The 16181-nt window shown below is 43.4% G+C and overlaps 1 long non-coding RNA gene across 1 annotated transcript; it reads left to right on the plus strand.

Moving 5' to 3' along the window:
• Window positions 1–1918: 1918 nt before the first annotated feature.
• LOC128322250 (uncharacterized) lies at window positions 1919–12889 on the plus strand. Its single transcript, XR_008305626.1, has 5 exons — window positions 1919–2109; window positions 2869–2988; window positions 6254–6407; window positions 12028–12122; window positions 12783–12889. It is a non-coding gene; the product is annotated as an uncharacterized LOC128322250 (long non-coding RNA).
• The last annotated feature ends 3292 nt before the right edge of the window (window positions 12890–16181 follow it).

Raw genomic sequence — 16181 nt, forward strand, 5'->3', positions numbered from 1 at the left:
AGTGAGCTAACTTGTATACCATCTAATTGATTTAAACCTAATTTTGTACAGTTGTAGTGAGTGACACATACGGACACCTCAATGGCATAGTTTGTGATTATGTCATACACCCATTTCAAGATGGTGGATGCATGAACATTTGAGCTGCAGTTAGGCTAACTTGTGAACTGCCTAACCAATTTGGACCAAATTTAGTCCAGTTTTATTTATTTTATTTTATTTATTTTTCATATTTTTACACCACCCAAAACTTACGTCTCTTACAACAAGATTAAAAAGTAAAACATTAATTAAAAACAAAAACAGTTGTAGAGATAGTGAAAGGAAAGTAGGCAGATTAGTTCTTACCAGAACTACTTGTTCCTATTCAGATCACAAACCCTCAGAGTAGTTCAGGTGGGAGAGATGGGGAGGATTTAGTTTAGTTATAAAAAGCTTTTTTAGCAGAATGTTCCTGCAACTCCGTGGCCCCAGTTCAAATCGCCTTTCCCCTTGGGCTGCATTTGCTCCTTAAAAACAAAAAGGTGTAGGAAACCTTTTCCCACCAAGGGCTAATCTAGAGCTTGGATTGTGCATGTACCAAATTTGGGTTTTCTAGTTGGTGAAAACTAGAAAACTTTGGCAGGTGCAGTTTCTGTGGTGGAGAAAAAAGCTGAACATACTGTAACTCCTGCTAACCGGCAAGAGTCTTCTCCTTTTCCTCTAGTGACCCTGCTTTCAGGTCAAGAATGTGTTAAAGCATAAAGTGCTGATCCAGCTGCAATGACTGCTATGCTGGATGGAACATGTGAATAATCTTCTCTGGGAATTGCTACATTCCCATAAAGAACTCACTTGCCCTCTTGGCTGGAATGGCAGTTGCCTCAGGCTGAGCCCTAGTTCACCAGTGGGTTGAGGTTCATGTGTAAATTGCTCAGTTCTTCTCCCTCAGTCACCCAGAATTCATAGCACTGAAACCCCACTTTGCATTTGTCAATGGGAAAGCAAAGGAGTTGAGTTCCATATGGAGTAAATGCGGCACAAGTCCCTCAGTCCAAAGTGTTTCCTCTTTGACAAAAGACTAGTAAAATTTTAAAACACAAATTTCACTTATTAATAACCTAATAAGAAATAGTTTGAACACAAACTAATAAACTACAAACTAACAAATATAATCTGTTGCACAACACCTGTATGAACCTGCTAGAGTCATCTGCTCTACATTACAGGCTCCGCTTGCAGCCCCACCATTGATTGAGAGCTGATTGGTGGCTCAGGGCCTTTTTGGTTGTGGCCCCTCAGATCAGGAATGCCCTCATTGATGAACTTCACTATGAACCCTCCTTCAGCATTTTAAAAAAAAACTTTTAAAGACATATTTCTAGAGAGGCTTTTAAAGTTTGTATTGTCTATTCTAGTGGATTTTTCATTTGAAAATTTAGTTTTAATTTGGTCTAATTTTAAATGTGTTTTATTCACTTAATATTGTTTGTTGTTGCGAGCCGCCCTGAGCAGTATTGCACTGGAGGGATGTGATAAAATACTTTAAATAATTTTACCAGAACTGTACTATATTTTTAAATTATAATACCAACACAAGTCCTTTCCTCTTCTCCTTTATCTAAAGTTTTTTAAATACTGGGAGTGGGGAATAATTTAATGATGGAAAGAGATATTCCTTCCCACTGTGACAAAATATCCCTCATGTTGCAGAGGCTAGCAACAGTACTGTTAGCGTACGTCCTTTTTCGAAAACCAGGACAAATATAAATGTCTTCCAAGAGAATAGATTGTTCTTCTGATGGGTAAATAGGCAAAAGGAAAAGCTCCTTCAGGCTTTCCATGAACTCACGATACAGATTTGTATATATGGTATTTAGCGACCTCTTAGCATCTGGGCACTCTTCTCAAATCTCCTCAACTGTCTGTTTCCCAACTGTCACTTCACCCACCATTCTATACTCTCTGCCTCTCCCCTCAGGGAGAATTCAGCAAGCTGATTTACATACCATTTAACAATACAAAACCACCTAAATCAAGTCAAAGCATATATTGGGGTCAGTGGCGGTTGGTGGCTCCTGAGATGGAGGGTGGAGCGCGCTGAGCAGGGCAGGTGATGGGCAGAGCCAGGTATCGTGAGAAGTGAAGCCAACTGTGGGCATCTCTCTCTTTCTCTGGCCAATTCTTGCTGTACCCTCTTCTCTCTTGCATGCACGTGTGCAGCAGTGCTGTGCTTCTTTCCCAGCCAGCCCACCCACTCGGCAGTGCAAAAGAGGTGTGCACTGCTTTCCCATGTAGTGCTGGCACCCCACCTCCTCCCCAGCAGGCCAGCCAAGATCTGCAGGGAGGCCCGCACCACTTTCCCAGCAGCGCTGGCACGGTGCCCTGCTTTCTCCCCCGGCTAGCAGGCCTGGCAGAGCACTCCGAAGTTCAGAGTGCTCAGCCAGGAGAGGGCTGCTTCTCCAGGCGGTACATGTACCTGATCCCTATCCCAGGCTGAGTGCTCTGTACTTCAGAGTGCTTGGCTGGGCTTTTGGGCTGGGGGAGGGAATGAGACGGGGACTAGGCACACATGCCACATGGAAAATCTTCACTCTTATTTTTAAAAGTGAACTAACACAAGTGGATGGTTTCACACAGTCAGTGTAAGAACTCTCTCTCCATGATTGCTATCTTCTTCTTCATTTGCTACAGAAAATAAAAATATTTCCCTCCTCGGGCCACTCTGATTGGCTGCCAGAGCAGTCAATCAGCCGGCTCCCTGATTGGTGGGCAGGGTGGTTCAAGCACTGCTCACCTTCTAAAAATAAAGGTGGGCATTGCAATTGGCTCCTGCCTCATGAATATTAAAGTTTTAAAACCTCTCTATCTTTCAATTGGTGCTTTCAGGATGCTAGTACTGGAGCCCATAATCCACAGCTAAGGTGGCCAGGCTGCAGGCAAGGAACAAACATAAGAAGGTATTCAGAAAAACAGAAAGGAGATGAAATGGCTGACAAATATTTTCAGGTGGGTGCCGCCCACATTGCCTTCAGGGAAGATCCGCCCCTGTTTGGGGGTTTAATTCCTCAGAAGTTTTTGTTTTTCTGTTCCTGACGGATCTTGTCTGCTGTGTGTGGCGTTACAGGATAAAGCAGGAATTGCCACTTCTTCATTCTGCACAGCACCTAGCACATTCTTAAACAGGTCCCTGTTCTTGGCAGCAACTGTCCTGGCTGCCTGACAGCTTCCAGGCACAACTGAAGGTTTTGGTTCTAATCAATGAAGCTGTATATGGCTTGATTGCTGTATATCTAAGAGAGTGGATTTCCGTATGTGTACCAAGATTAGCCATGGAGAGCCTACCCGGGGCCCCTTTGTTTGTGGGAAGTCAGGACAGGTTAGTGGGCCTGCCCACTGAGTGACTAAGGATATTCATGAGCATGCCCTACTGCCCCTCCTGGTGCACGTTCCCATTCTTCTTATCAAGGGAGAACTTCATTCAAACTACCTTCCTGTGCAGTCCAAATGCCACATTAACATAATATTTAAATTGCCTGTGAGGGCCAGTTTGAATGAACAGCACCCCGCTTGCAATTAGAAGAAGGACTGAGATGTGCTCATGCATGTCCCTAATCATCACGCGGGAGGAAGACCAACTTGGGCATGTTATCTGAGCCAGCCCTTTCTCAGCCAAACTCGCCAATGTCCAGTCACTGTGGGCCAATGTGGGCAATACTCCAAACCAGCCCATTAAACACAAGGGAGGAGCATGAATGTGCAACTCTGTCCCCAGCTGCCAGCACTTGCACGGAGAGGCGGTTAATCCAAATTTCCCCTCAATGAATGGTTTTAATACTATAGTAATATTGAAATTTCATGTTGAGGGGCAGTTCAGACAACCCACTTCTCCCAATGCAATTAAGTGACAGTGCACGGGGGCAATTATGTGCACCCACACTCCTCCCCCACATATTTAAGGGTTCACTTTGGAGTAGTGTCTGAACCAGCCCAGAGGTATTTAAGGAGAGGCCTCCAAGGCTCTTCTGTTTTATTAGGCCACTTCACATGCTTCCAAATTTATTTGCTTCCTTTTCTCTTTCTTTTTTTGGTTTGTGTGCTCTTTTATGGAGATTTTAGGACACTCCAGTGTTTGCTATGTGGTGGTTTTATGATGTAGTTAGAGCTACTTTTGAGTTTATGGAAAAAAACAGGCTAGACTTTTTTTTGTAAAAAGTAAATACTGTTGGAGCTAAATCAATGTAAACAGTGGTAGAAAGAGATAAAATCCTTTTGATTTGTATCAAATCACCCTGTAGTTTGGAAGCTCTTGGCCAGGTTTTGAAGTGGCTGGGGTTTTTTTAAACTCCTCAGTGAGAGCTTTCCTATTCTAGACTTTTATTCTAGGCTACTGTATCTTGCCTTTCCTCCAGAAGAGCAGCCATGTTTGTGGGGCCGTATGTCTCCACTGATCCTTGTTGCATTTCTTGTCATCTCACTACCGACTTCCCATTTGAAATGAGACTGGTGACTCTCTGCCTGTGGTTGAGCTGGAATTGGAACCCATGTATAGTGCGGATGGTTTGTAGTTATGACAGCCTCAAAATCAGCCAGGACGTTGACTTTAGTCTTGTGTTTGTTCCAGTGAGGAACAACAAATATGTACATATGTACTGGGCTGATAATGCGAGGAATAGCAAAGCAACAACAAAGATTCTGTGGCTGGTTGGCTAGCTAGCCGGTCCTAAAAATGGAGGCAAGTTGGACTCCTGCTTGCCTCTGTTTTCTTTCCCTGCTCCCTTTTCTAACTTCTATCCTCTCCTACAGAATGAAACCCTTTTATAGATCTCTTGGGTTTCTTTCGCCAGCTGCTGCTTTAAGGGGGGAAGTAGGGCCACACCCACTTCTTGCATTCCTCAATGCTGAAGTTCTGGAGCATCCTAAGCAGGGTCTTCTCTAGGGTAAGTATAGCACTACCTCTGCTGAGAACTGGCAATTTGCCCACAGCTGAGCTGGTATTTAGACCTGGGTGTCTGTCCTCATGTTTGGTATAGACACCAGTGAAGGGAAGTATAAAAAAGAGCACTGCTATATATTTGGAAGAGAAGCAGAGAGTACAGAATATCAGTTGCTCAAGACAACAGCAGCGCAGGTATCTACTAAGCAGAGTGCTGTTAGAGTCTTGCTAACTTAGAAGCCACATCTAGCATCACTTTCCAGGCAACTTGCACCATCTGAACTCTGAAGGTCTGTTAGTCAGTCAGTGAGTTTATTACGGCCAAAAGACCCATCATACAGCATAAAAACCAACAACCAACAAAAGAAACAATTTGATGCACCATTAAATATCAACAAAACCATCAATTAAACTATTAATTTGCTCCTATGTTTAATCACAGCTGCTAAAAATTTAGCTGCAGCAAGGGTTACCTCAGACCTAGAATCAGATAAGAGGAATTTTGCATATACCTGGATTGAACGACCAGGTTGTGATATTAATAATGGGCAGATAAGATTTTGTCTTAAATCAGCATAAAACCCACAGACCAGAAGTACATGCTCCTCTAATACCCACTACATCCTTGCTTTCCCCTTCTCCACAATATGTTCAAGTGAGGGGTGACTATAAGTGAAAGGTTATGCCTGAACATTTGTAGAGCAGCACTGCAGGCCAATACTTAGTTGTCTTTTCTGAAGTCCCAATAAGACTCAGTCACAGTCTGTGAACAACACTGGAATTGCAAATCTTCCTTGCCCCATATGTTACTTCTAAGATGGAAAGTAGCCCTGGTGCTCTGACTCAGGTTGGGTTAAGAACATAAGAACAGCCCTGCTGGATCAGGCCCAAGGCCCATCTAGTCCAGCATCCCGTTTCACACAGTGGCCCACCAGATGCCGCTGGAAGCCACAGGCAGGAGTTGAGGGCATGCCTTCTCTCCTGCTGTTACTCCCCCGCTACTGGTACCCAGAGGCACCCCGCCCCCGAGGCTGGAGGTGGCCTACAGCCCTCCGACTAGTAGCTGTCAATAAACCTCTCCTCCAGGAAGTTATCCAAACCCCTCTTAAGCCATCCAGGTTGTTGGCTGTCACCACATCTTGTGGCAGAGAATTCCACAAGCTGATTATGCGTTGTGTGAAAAAGTACTTCCGTTTGCTGGTCCTAGATTTCCTGGCAATCAATTTCATGGGATGACCCCTGGTTCTAGTGTTATGGGAAAGGGAGAAGAATTTATCTCTAGCCACTTTCTCCACACCATTGCATGAATTAATAGACCTCTATCATGTCTCCCTGCAGTTGTCTTTTTACTGGGTTCATGGTAAGAAGAACAAAAGTTGAAGCTTGCTTGCCTGAGAATGGAAAATATGTCTGTAAGGGACAGTGCCACCTGCTGGCCCTTATAAATTGTGACGATAATCCATATCTTTCTTTTCAACAAACTTCAGAAAAGGTGAGCATGTCAGAGCATTTTACTGAGTGAGCATGAAGGGGTTTGCCTCCCTCTCTTTCACTTTCAAGTTTCATATCATATAAATGAGTGGAATGTTTTGGTCTTTAATAAATAAAAGTGAGCATTCTCTCTGACGATGGATAAAAAGGTGGCAGGCATCTCCGGATGCCGTTACAGTTTCCAAAAATAGCTCCAAGCCTCAGCTAAATGAATGCTGCTAGACAGCTCATGGAAAATGTGTCGGCACTGCCTGAAGAGCCCACCACTCTCAGGAAGTGGCTGCTCCAGCTCTATGTGTTGCTGTCTAGCTATGCTATTTTTAAAATGGGAGAAGTTCCTATCTGTGAACAGGGCAAGAGGTACAGCTGAATAGAAAGTGGTTAAGAGGGGTGTGTGGGTGTTGCCTTTTAATTGCATGTGCAACAAACTCCATGCTTGGAGTTTCAAAGCTTGGACACCAGGGACCCCATCACTGGACCTTAAACACTCTTTTGAGTGTGTAAGCATCACGACTTAACACAATGGGACTTGTTTCTGATTAACATGAATAGGGCTGTGCTGTAAAGCACACAAATATTGCCTAGACTTCATAGCCTTTGAAGGACACCGTGTGCGTGTGTGTGACTAGCTGCTTGTGTGGTATAGAATATCAAACATACAACAATATGGGCTCTGAACTGAGTTGGTATGCAATTTGGGTTCTTTTAAGAACTGACACTTCTGTTAAACGGGCACGAATTGTGGTTCTGGTAACAACAGACTGGGGGAAATAGGCTAGAGCAGATGTATGCAAATAGATCAGGTTGGATTAGTTAGAATATGTGTCTTTTGTGCTCTTGGAATTAACATGCCTAACCTACTTCACAGGGTTGTTGTGAGGAGAAACTTATGTAGTACACTGCTCTGGGCTCCTTGGAGGAAGAGTGGGATATAAAATAAAATAAAATAAAATAAAATAAAATAAAATAAAATAATGTATGAAATTATTTTTTTCTGTGTCATCCCTTGAACATAAGTAAACCTGTTTAAACTTTCTTGTTTCTCTCTGCTTAAGCTTAATTTCCTCCATATGCCAGGTGGTTGGCATAAAAGCCATCGGCCCCATTCGCATGTAATGTGATAAAGGAGCCTGAGGTTGACTTTGCTGTATGTCCACATTTGTGGAACTCCGGTTCTGACAGAAAGGTGACTTGAGGTTTCCCTTCCCAAACTCCAGTTTGAAACTTGTAGTGAGTTTCACTACTCCTACCTGAGGTCTGCAGCTGCCTGCTGTACATCCAAATTCTGAACTACAGGCTGCGTTGTTGGCTATAACCAGAGTTGAGGGAGGAAGCTCCTCCCTCTCTCTGGTTGTGATTGGCTGCCAGAGCTGTCCTTCATTCCAGAAGGAAGCCAGCAAAGCCAATTCCCCTCCTTCTTGCAATAGGTAGAGAGACAACAGGGCAATCAAATTGGTGCCATCTCTCAGGGTAACGTGGCCAGGAGGGAGGCAACATAAGCAAAATTTGTTACAAAACTGTTAGAGCAATGTTTCACTACAAACTTCTTCCATTCCTCAGAAGTTCCTTGTCGATGGCTTGGTGGCACAAGATGATTTTCATGTACCCTTACATGAAAATTGGCTTTTCTCCAATTATTTATTGATGCATAGAGATACTATGGAGGCGGCATGCAGGGCTTATGTAACACCATCAGCAGAGCACTTGCAACAGAATTGCTAGCGTATAATTGGTGACTGAGCTGCTCCCTTTGGAATCTTTGCTTCCTCCATTTGCTAGCCAGGGTGGTCAGACATGGGAACTCCAGTATGATGGTGAAATTGGCTGACTACATCCTTTCCACATCAGATGTTACAGCCACTCTCAGTTCTTGTAGACTCAAAGGACATTATTGATATAGCCATTTCTAAGCACTAGTAATCTATATACTATTTCCAAAAGAGCTAGAAATACTACTCTCCTTATGAATGGAGAACTGGAGCGCCTGTGGGAGGTACTAGCAGGCATGGGATGACTCACAGATATTATTTCACCAAAAAACCCCAAGAGGGTTAAAAAATAAAAACCCCTATATTAATAAATGGGATAGAATGTTCATGAGCTCAGACAAAGGAGGTGGATGGAGCTAATGGAACTCAGTAGTGGTGGGGAAGGAGGGGGGGGGAAGGCGGGGGGAATTCCCCATATTGAACAACCCCTTCTGCTTCCAAGGAGGAAAGCTGTCTAATCTACACAGAACTAAATGCTGAAACCCTGTGACTCCCTCAGCAGTCAGGTAACCTTGTTCTGTTTCTGAAGGGGAAAGAGTTTGACATGTTAATCTCTTGGTGTTGTTAAGTCCTGCCCTCCCAGGTGGTGGTGGGCAAGTGCTGAGGGAATTTCCTCACAACTCCCCACTCTGGAGGTTCAGATAACTACAATAAAATTTAATCAAAGAAATGTGTCTTAGCCCACTCTGGAGAAGATCCCTGCTGTTTATTATTATGCTGCTTATCCCCTGCTAACTTGGTAAAGAGGCACCTTTTAATGTGGTGATTCTCTTTATTTAGCAGGGGGAGAGTAACTGGCCCTACCCACCCCCAGCACAGTACCTCCAGTGACTGTTGCTGGTGTCTATCTTGTGTTTCGTTTTAGAATGTGAGTCCTTTGGGGACAGGGAGCCATCTTATTTATTTATTATTTCTCTGTGTAAACCGCCCTGAGCCATTTTTGGAAGGGCAGTATAGATATCAAATTATTATTATTATTATTATTATTATTATTATTATTATTATTATTAACAACAATAACACTTGAAGATTTATTGCTGGATGAAAACTGAGCATCACTGCCCCATCCCAACAAAAAGACAGGGGCGGGGAAAATAAAACTTGTGCATGAATTAAGACCAAAGTTAGAGGAGCAACTCCTGTCTTTTTTGCTAACTTTTTTTGTTCACCGTGCTCAGGTAACACATGTACACTAGGGATGTAGTGCTACATTTTGTTGTGCATCCATATGTGTATGTAATTATGGGCAGAATGCCCACCCTTTCAAGATGTTTGTCATGTAGGCCACCTGTTCAGCCATTTATTCCATTTTGTACATAAACTGAACCTTGGAGAACATGATTTCTAGGTGTTCAAACACTTTAATTCAAGTTCCTTTTTAGAACAAGAGCTGAAATGCTCAGCATAGTTTGAGAGGTCCAATGTGCTAATAGTATAAGCTGTCCTTGAAATTGTGAATGAACTTGGTAAAAATCAGTGGGAGCAAGCATAACCTTTCCTCTGTTGAACATATGCACTGAAGAATGAAATAACTTTCCCCTGTTTACCTGAAATAATTACAGTCGTTGTGTGGTAACTTGTTTATTTGTTGTTTCTCTGTGTAAACCGCCCTGAGCCATTTTTGGAAGGGCTGTATAGAAATCAAATAAATGGATGGATAGATGGGCTAATTTAGACCACTGGCTACCAGCTTCTTATCACTGGTCTAGCTAATTTAACTTTTCCCGTAGAATTTGGCAATTGCTTCCCTAAAGGACTGGGTTGCTGAGGGAGTTGAGTGCAGCCACTGAATTATTGGGGGTATAGAGAAGAGACACTGTCTGAACCAACAGGGGCTGGTAGGTCCTGATTTCTTAGGTTTATTTACTGGCAAGATACTGCAGGAAAATATGTCATCATCCAGACTGCAGTCACATTTCCCTCTGAGGAGACAGATTGAGAATTGCTGTGGACTGTTGGCAAGCAGGGAAATGGGAAGTGTGAGCTAGTGCCCACTTGGTTTTGTGCTTATCCATATGGTCTAAAATGGGGCTTGTGCATTTCTCTGCAGGGATGAAATGCACGGCATGGATTTCCCTATGGTTGGAACACAGAGAGCAGAGAGCATTATTTTGAAATAAATGGTTAATTGCTTTGAGTGCGTGTTTTGTTTTTGGGGGGAGGGGAAATTATTTAAATTCAAGGCGAGAGAGAGAGAGAGTGTTTAGGATTGGACTCAGTTCTAGTGCAGTAAAACAAAACACCTTGAACCTGTTTTGGGGTTCAGGTTCAAGTTCAGTTTGACATGCCTCATCTTTCTTAACAAGTTAAGCTCTGCATGCCATCATATTTAAAGTTCCTTGGACTCTGCTAGTTGCCATAGTCAGTCCTTTAGTGATTCCAAGAAGCCAGAGTGGGAAAAGCACCAGGTTTTTGCTCTTTCTGTGAGAAGACATCTGAAGCGAACGTCATTTTTATTTCCAACCAGCCAGCATGGAAATTTCCAAACACCACCCTCCCTTTGCCCCTCAGATTTCCCCTGAAGTGTTTTCATAACTCAGCTGTCAAAGCCCTGAATGTTATTAGCCAATTAGTGACTGACATATTTCCTGTAATGCTACCTCATTAGTCAGTCCCAGGAATCAGTGTGAACAACCCAGTTCAGGTATTTTCCAGTTTCCGTGGGCCTCGTGCCTACAAATGAAGCAGTGGGACAAAGAGCATGGCAGAGCCAACATTTGTATCCATCCTAGGTGTGTGTAGATTTAATGCCACCTAAGACTCCATAAATACATACCTAGCTCAATATGTACATACATATACATACTATGCAGAATGTCCAAAATGTTGGTGGGAGGTGGAAAGAATCTTATAGTTCATGCCAGGTTAGAACAATCTCCTCAAAGAAGAGAGATGTTTTATGGGAAGTTAGTGAATGAGTATTGTAAAAGTTTGAGGTTATGATTATGAATTCTGGCCTATGCTTATGTTGGGTAGATCACCAGCTAGTAGTTTAGGATGTAAGTTGATATTTAAGTGAGCTAATGTTTGAGAGGGCAGTATATTGATTACATTATATTGGATGGATAACCACCTAATAGCGCAGTGGGGAAACGGCTTGATTAGCAAGCCAGAGGTTGCCAGTTCAAATCCCCGCTGCTATGTTCCCCAGACAATGGGAAACACCTATATTGGGCAGCAGCGATAAAGTAAGATGCTGAAAGGCATTATCTCATACTGCATGGGAGGAGGCAATGGTAAACCCCTCCTGTATTCTACCAAAGACAACCACAGGGCTCTGTGGTCGCCTGGAGTCGACACTGTCTCGACGGCACACTTCTACATTTATATTGAATGGGGAGGTGCCATTGGCTCTGAAATTCTGGACACCAACAGGCTTGTAAAATGACCCATTCTCCCCTCCCTGTCTGGAGAAGGGTGTTTAAGGACGAAAAGCAGAAGCTTGGGAAAATAACAGGCAGCTTCTGGGTGAGACAGAGAATGGCAGTGCAGTTTGCTGAAGCATCTTAGGGTGCAGGACTTTCCCTCTGGAGACCTGATGTAAACTGTTGCTGACTGCTATTTCAAATCCATCTTATGCTCAAGCTGCATATTTGTAAATAAACTAAATATTACAGAGGCACTTATAAGCCTTCAGAGATATTTTTTACAAAAGAAATGCTGCACCCCTGGAACTTCTCGGTCCTCTGAGAAGCAGGGAGCATGTGAAATAGTATGTTTGCATAAAATCTGTTTCCAAGAATGAAGTGTTTCTGTCACAGTTGTTTAGACACATGTATGCTACACATGTGTGTATCTATGCTTTGGGGCTAATTTGGGGAAATTTGCATGAAACCAAATTTGCAATTGTAGATCATGAATGGATCACATTCTGGACAGAGGTGAATGCCAATGTCAGGGTACCCTGGAGGAGCAACAGACTCAAGCAAGGCTTTTGAAAACAAGAGGTAAAATGTATTTGTAGAAATGCAGGTGCACAATGTAAACAGGGATACTTGTCAACCTTGATACAATTGTGGTTGCACAGGGACAGAGTGAAAGCAGCTCCTGGGACAAGATAAAGAGGGAGTGGGATGGGAGGGACTGAAGGCTGAAACAGCCTGGCGGTTGGTGGGCATTGGAATGTGGAAGGAAGGGGGAGAGATGAGGGGGGAGGGGGAAGAAAAAAACAGTGAATAAAGAGATAAGAGCAATTTAATACCTGTCCTCTATCTGCTGACTCATGTGTGATGCTGTTGTAGTAGTAGCAGCAGCAAAACAGTAGCAGTGATCGTAGCAAACTGTGCCTGAACAAACAGAGATATGAATATCTGAAGCTGCTTTGTAGAGAATCAGACCATCAGTCCATTAAGACCAGAACTGACAACTCAGACTGGCAGTAGCTCTCTAAGATCCAAAGGCCCAAAGAGGCCTTTTCCAGCCTTGCTCCCGGAGATTATTTTAACCATAATAAACAGAAATGCCAGATTTATGTTAGTGCACATCATTGTTCAATTAGAAAATAAAAAACCTTCATCACCATGCAAAATCAGACTAAAAAAAACCTTGATAAAACTAATTCCTGTTACTAAATGCTTGTCAGTTATCTGCTTTCTTTGTTTCTATAGGAAGCCAGAGTTTCCCAAAAGGAGCAGGGGAAGGCGGACTGGTAATGCTGTTGATCTGTAATATTGCCGTGAAAATAAACTTGAAATAAAATACTAAACAGGAACAATAGGTGGCAAACTATGTGATTAGGTGTGGGCTGCACTAGCTCAGTCATTAGTCAGGATCCCTGCCAGCAGGGGATTGGGCCATACAGTGTCAGGTGCAGCAACGTTTGTGTAGAATGCAATGCTCTACCCCACCCCCACCCCCACCCCCATCAGAGTAAATGTCAGATTTGGAGAAAGTAAAGGGGTGCACAAGGACACTGGGAGAGGGAACTAAGGCTGACCCCTGTCCCTGGTGACTCCAGCATTTGGGGCAGGTTTTATTTCCTGTCAGCGAAGTCTCAGTTACAGCTGGTTTAGGGTAAAACTGCACATGATACTAATAAAGCACTTAGTCTTGACATGGTTAGCTTTTCTGAGCTATATAGCAGCAGGAGCACTCTGCTGGGACCACTGCAGAAGGGAGAGGCTTTACAGTAGTGTACTTTTTGCTCTTGCTGCTGTCCTGATCCAGATTAATGATTCTTCATGCCCCCTGGCTGCTATTTAAACTCATAAAAAGTAAGCATATTGGGTCTAAACACATTATTAATGTAATGTATAATTTGGCCCTTGCATGTTGTGTGAAGATCCAATGAGAATTAACCCTGCCTCTTGTGCTGGATTATTGCTGGTTATGCCAGCTAGAGCATAACAGAGGCTAGGATAAGATAAGAAACAGAGCCCTGGCTAAAATGGCAGAGGCTGGAGGCTGGAACTGAGGGGCATAGTTCTCTTTCTATTTTGCATCCACATTGAGAGTATACACACCCCTTTTTGTGCCAGGGGTCATAGCGGGATATTAGAAACCCCTTCCCTGAATCTTTAGCTTTTGCTTCTTCTTTTTAAAATTTAAATGCAAAGAAAAGTGTGCTAGCAAGATTCTTCACAGTTGCTCACTAAGAAGTGTATCTGCTGCTGACTTCTAGTGTTCTGGCCAGTGAATGTTGAAGGCACAGGGATAAACGACAAATTCTAAGCACTTAATAAAATAAAACCTGTATAGCATAAAATGCAGAAAAATATGTAAACAACTTTACATATTTTGCACTAACGATGTGTATAGTCAAGCTGTACTAAACTGATTCCCATCCATTCTGTATGTATCCTTAGTACAACATCTCTGGCCATGCCATGGGCCTTTTTTTTACATATAAAAATTTCACTGTTCTGTCTTATTTAATCTTTCCTCTGTTGCTGAAAGAAGTTTGTCCCTTGGTATGTGGCTCTTCTTTTACTTGCAAATTGTGTATATCTCACTCTGACTCCCATCTCGCACTTCCCCTATAGAACACATGCTCCATATGCTCCTTTGCATGACTGCAGTGGTTGCTTGTCAATAGGAGGTGTAAGCACCCAGGCACTGAAGCTAAGGAAGCTTCTGTGCAAAGTGGAGTTCTTCTGATGTTGGATGAGTGAACAAGACAATGCTCTTAGCAGGGTGATGGGGTGGCTTCATAAATTCATGATTCAGTTCTATGAGTTTGGCCAGTATAATTCAACCCTTCAGTGTTTGTTGCAGTGCAGTTTCTCACTGCAAAGGAGATATTATCTTGTAAACAAATCTCAGTTGCACATATTCATGCTTGCTCACTCTTTATTTGAAAACTTGCAAGCCAGATCTGCACTTCCATCAATCATAGCATGAAAACATCCAGGTGGTTCTGAGATATTGGACGTGATTGCATCACTTTGTTCGTTTTTGCTATATTAGCATAATTAGAGCTCATAGCACTCCTTGTCCAGCACTCCCCACCTTGTCCTCTGCCCTTTTCAATCTTGCAATCTCCTTGACCTCCGGCTTCTCTCTCTGTTCAGCATCTCTTGCTGTGTAGGTGAGAGTCTCTCAGCTAGGGAAGTGCACAAAACCAGTTTGCCCAGTTCGGTTTGAATCTGAACCAGATTGGCCCTGTTTGGTTTTGCCCCCTCAAAAGAGGGGCTTGGCTTGGCTCAAATTCAAGCTGATTCAGGCCCGGTTTGAGGGGGACAGGAGGCTTCCCTTAAAAACCTTTTTAAATGAAGTACTTACTGCCACCAGTGGCTGTGGTGGCTTTGGGGTGCTGTGCAAGCTGTCAGGGTGTGTATGCTGCGGTGGCTCCCCCTCCCTCCACTGGCTCCCCCCTGACAAGTCTTCTGGGGCCTGTTTGCGCATGGGGCGGCTATTTTTTGGCTCTGTGCATGGGCCATTTGCGTGACCACAAAATTGCAAATTGGTCATGCAAATGGCCCGTGCATATGCGTGGAGGCAAAAAATTGGCCACCTGTGCACAAACAGGGCAGAAATGGGCTTGAAATAACCCCAGGAGACTCAGGGAGAGGTCGGTTGGGTAAAGTGGAGCTGCCGCAGCCCCTCAGCAGCTGCCACCGCACTCCCAAGGCCACCACAGCCGCCAGCGGCAGTAAGTACTTTTTTTTTTTTTACCATTCTAATGCTAAAGGATGCCCCCTGCCATCCTTAAACTGGGTCCAAACCAGCCCGAAAGGTTTGGCTTGACCTTGGACTGAACTGGAACCAGTTCGGTCTGAGGTCGAGCCTTTGAACCAAGCCAGTTTGAGTGCGAATTGGCTCGATTTCAAGCCAGTTTGCACATCGCTACTCTCAGCCCCTCTGGCTACCATTGGCTTAGGTGCTCTGATGTCACAGAGTGTCTGGTACTTTTGGGCTAGACAACTAAAGTGCTCAGAGGGGCTTTAGAACTGGAATTCAAAGGCTCATGAGCAACCTATATTAAACTAGGTCCATAATTAGAGCACCTTTCTTTAGTGCTCCTATGTATAACAGTGTTAAGTACTGCCCAGATGTAATTGATTGTCTGGGGGTGGGGCACATATTTTTGGGCAAACCAGCAAGTTGGATGATCCTTGCTGCTTACTGTATGCTGCTCCAATTTCTACAGACCTTATTTTTCCCCCCCTTATTTTTTCACCCGGTTTAAAGATGTGCATATTAGAACAGTTAATCCAAATGGCAATGGTAGCTATCTGTGCCCCCTAGATTTTCATGGTGAGAGAAATCAATTTAATCCTGCAAACATATTATAAATCTGCAGTATTCTATAAGGAACTTCCACTGCCTCATACTGTGAAGTCAGTTGCCCATCTCTTTGCAAAAACAAATTCAGCTGAGATATAACATACCTGTATACTATAACAAAGGACAAGTGAGGAGAAATTGGGCATTATGCAAATGGTATCCCATCTTTCTGAAAATAAGATTTCTATAGTGGTGCCCGGATTATGAAATAATCTCCCTAGAGCAGTCATGTATCCAACCATTTGCCAGTTTGCCATTGGTGATAGGGAATTTTATTTGGG

The sequence above is a fragment of the Hemicordylus capensis genome, chromosome 4, assembly GCF_027244095.1.
Source record: "Hemicordylus capensis ecotype Gifberg chromosome 4, rHemCap1.1.pri, whole genome shotgun sequence".
NCBI lineage: Eukaryota > Metazoa > Chordata > Lepidosauria > Squamata > Cordylidae > Hemicordylus > Hemicordylus capensis.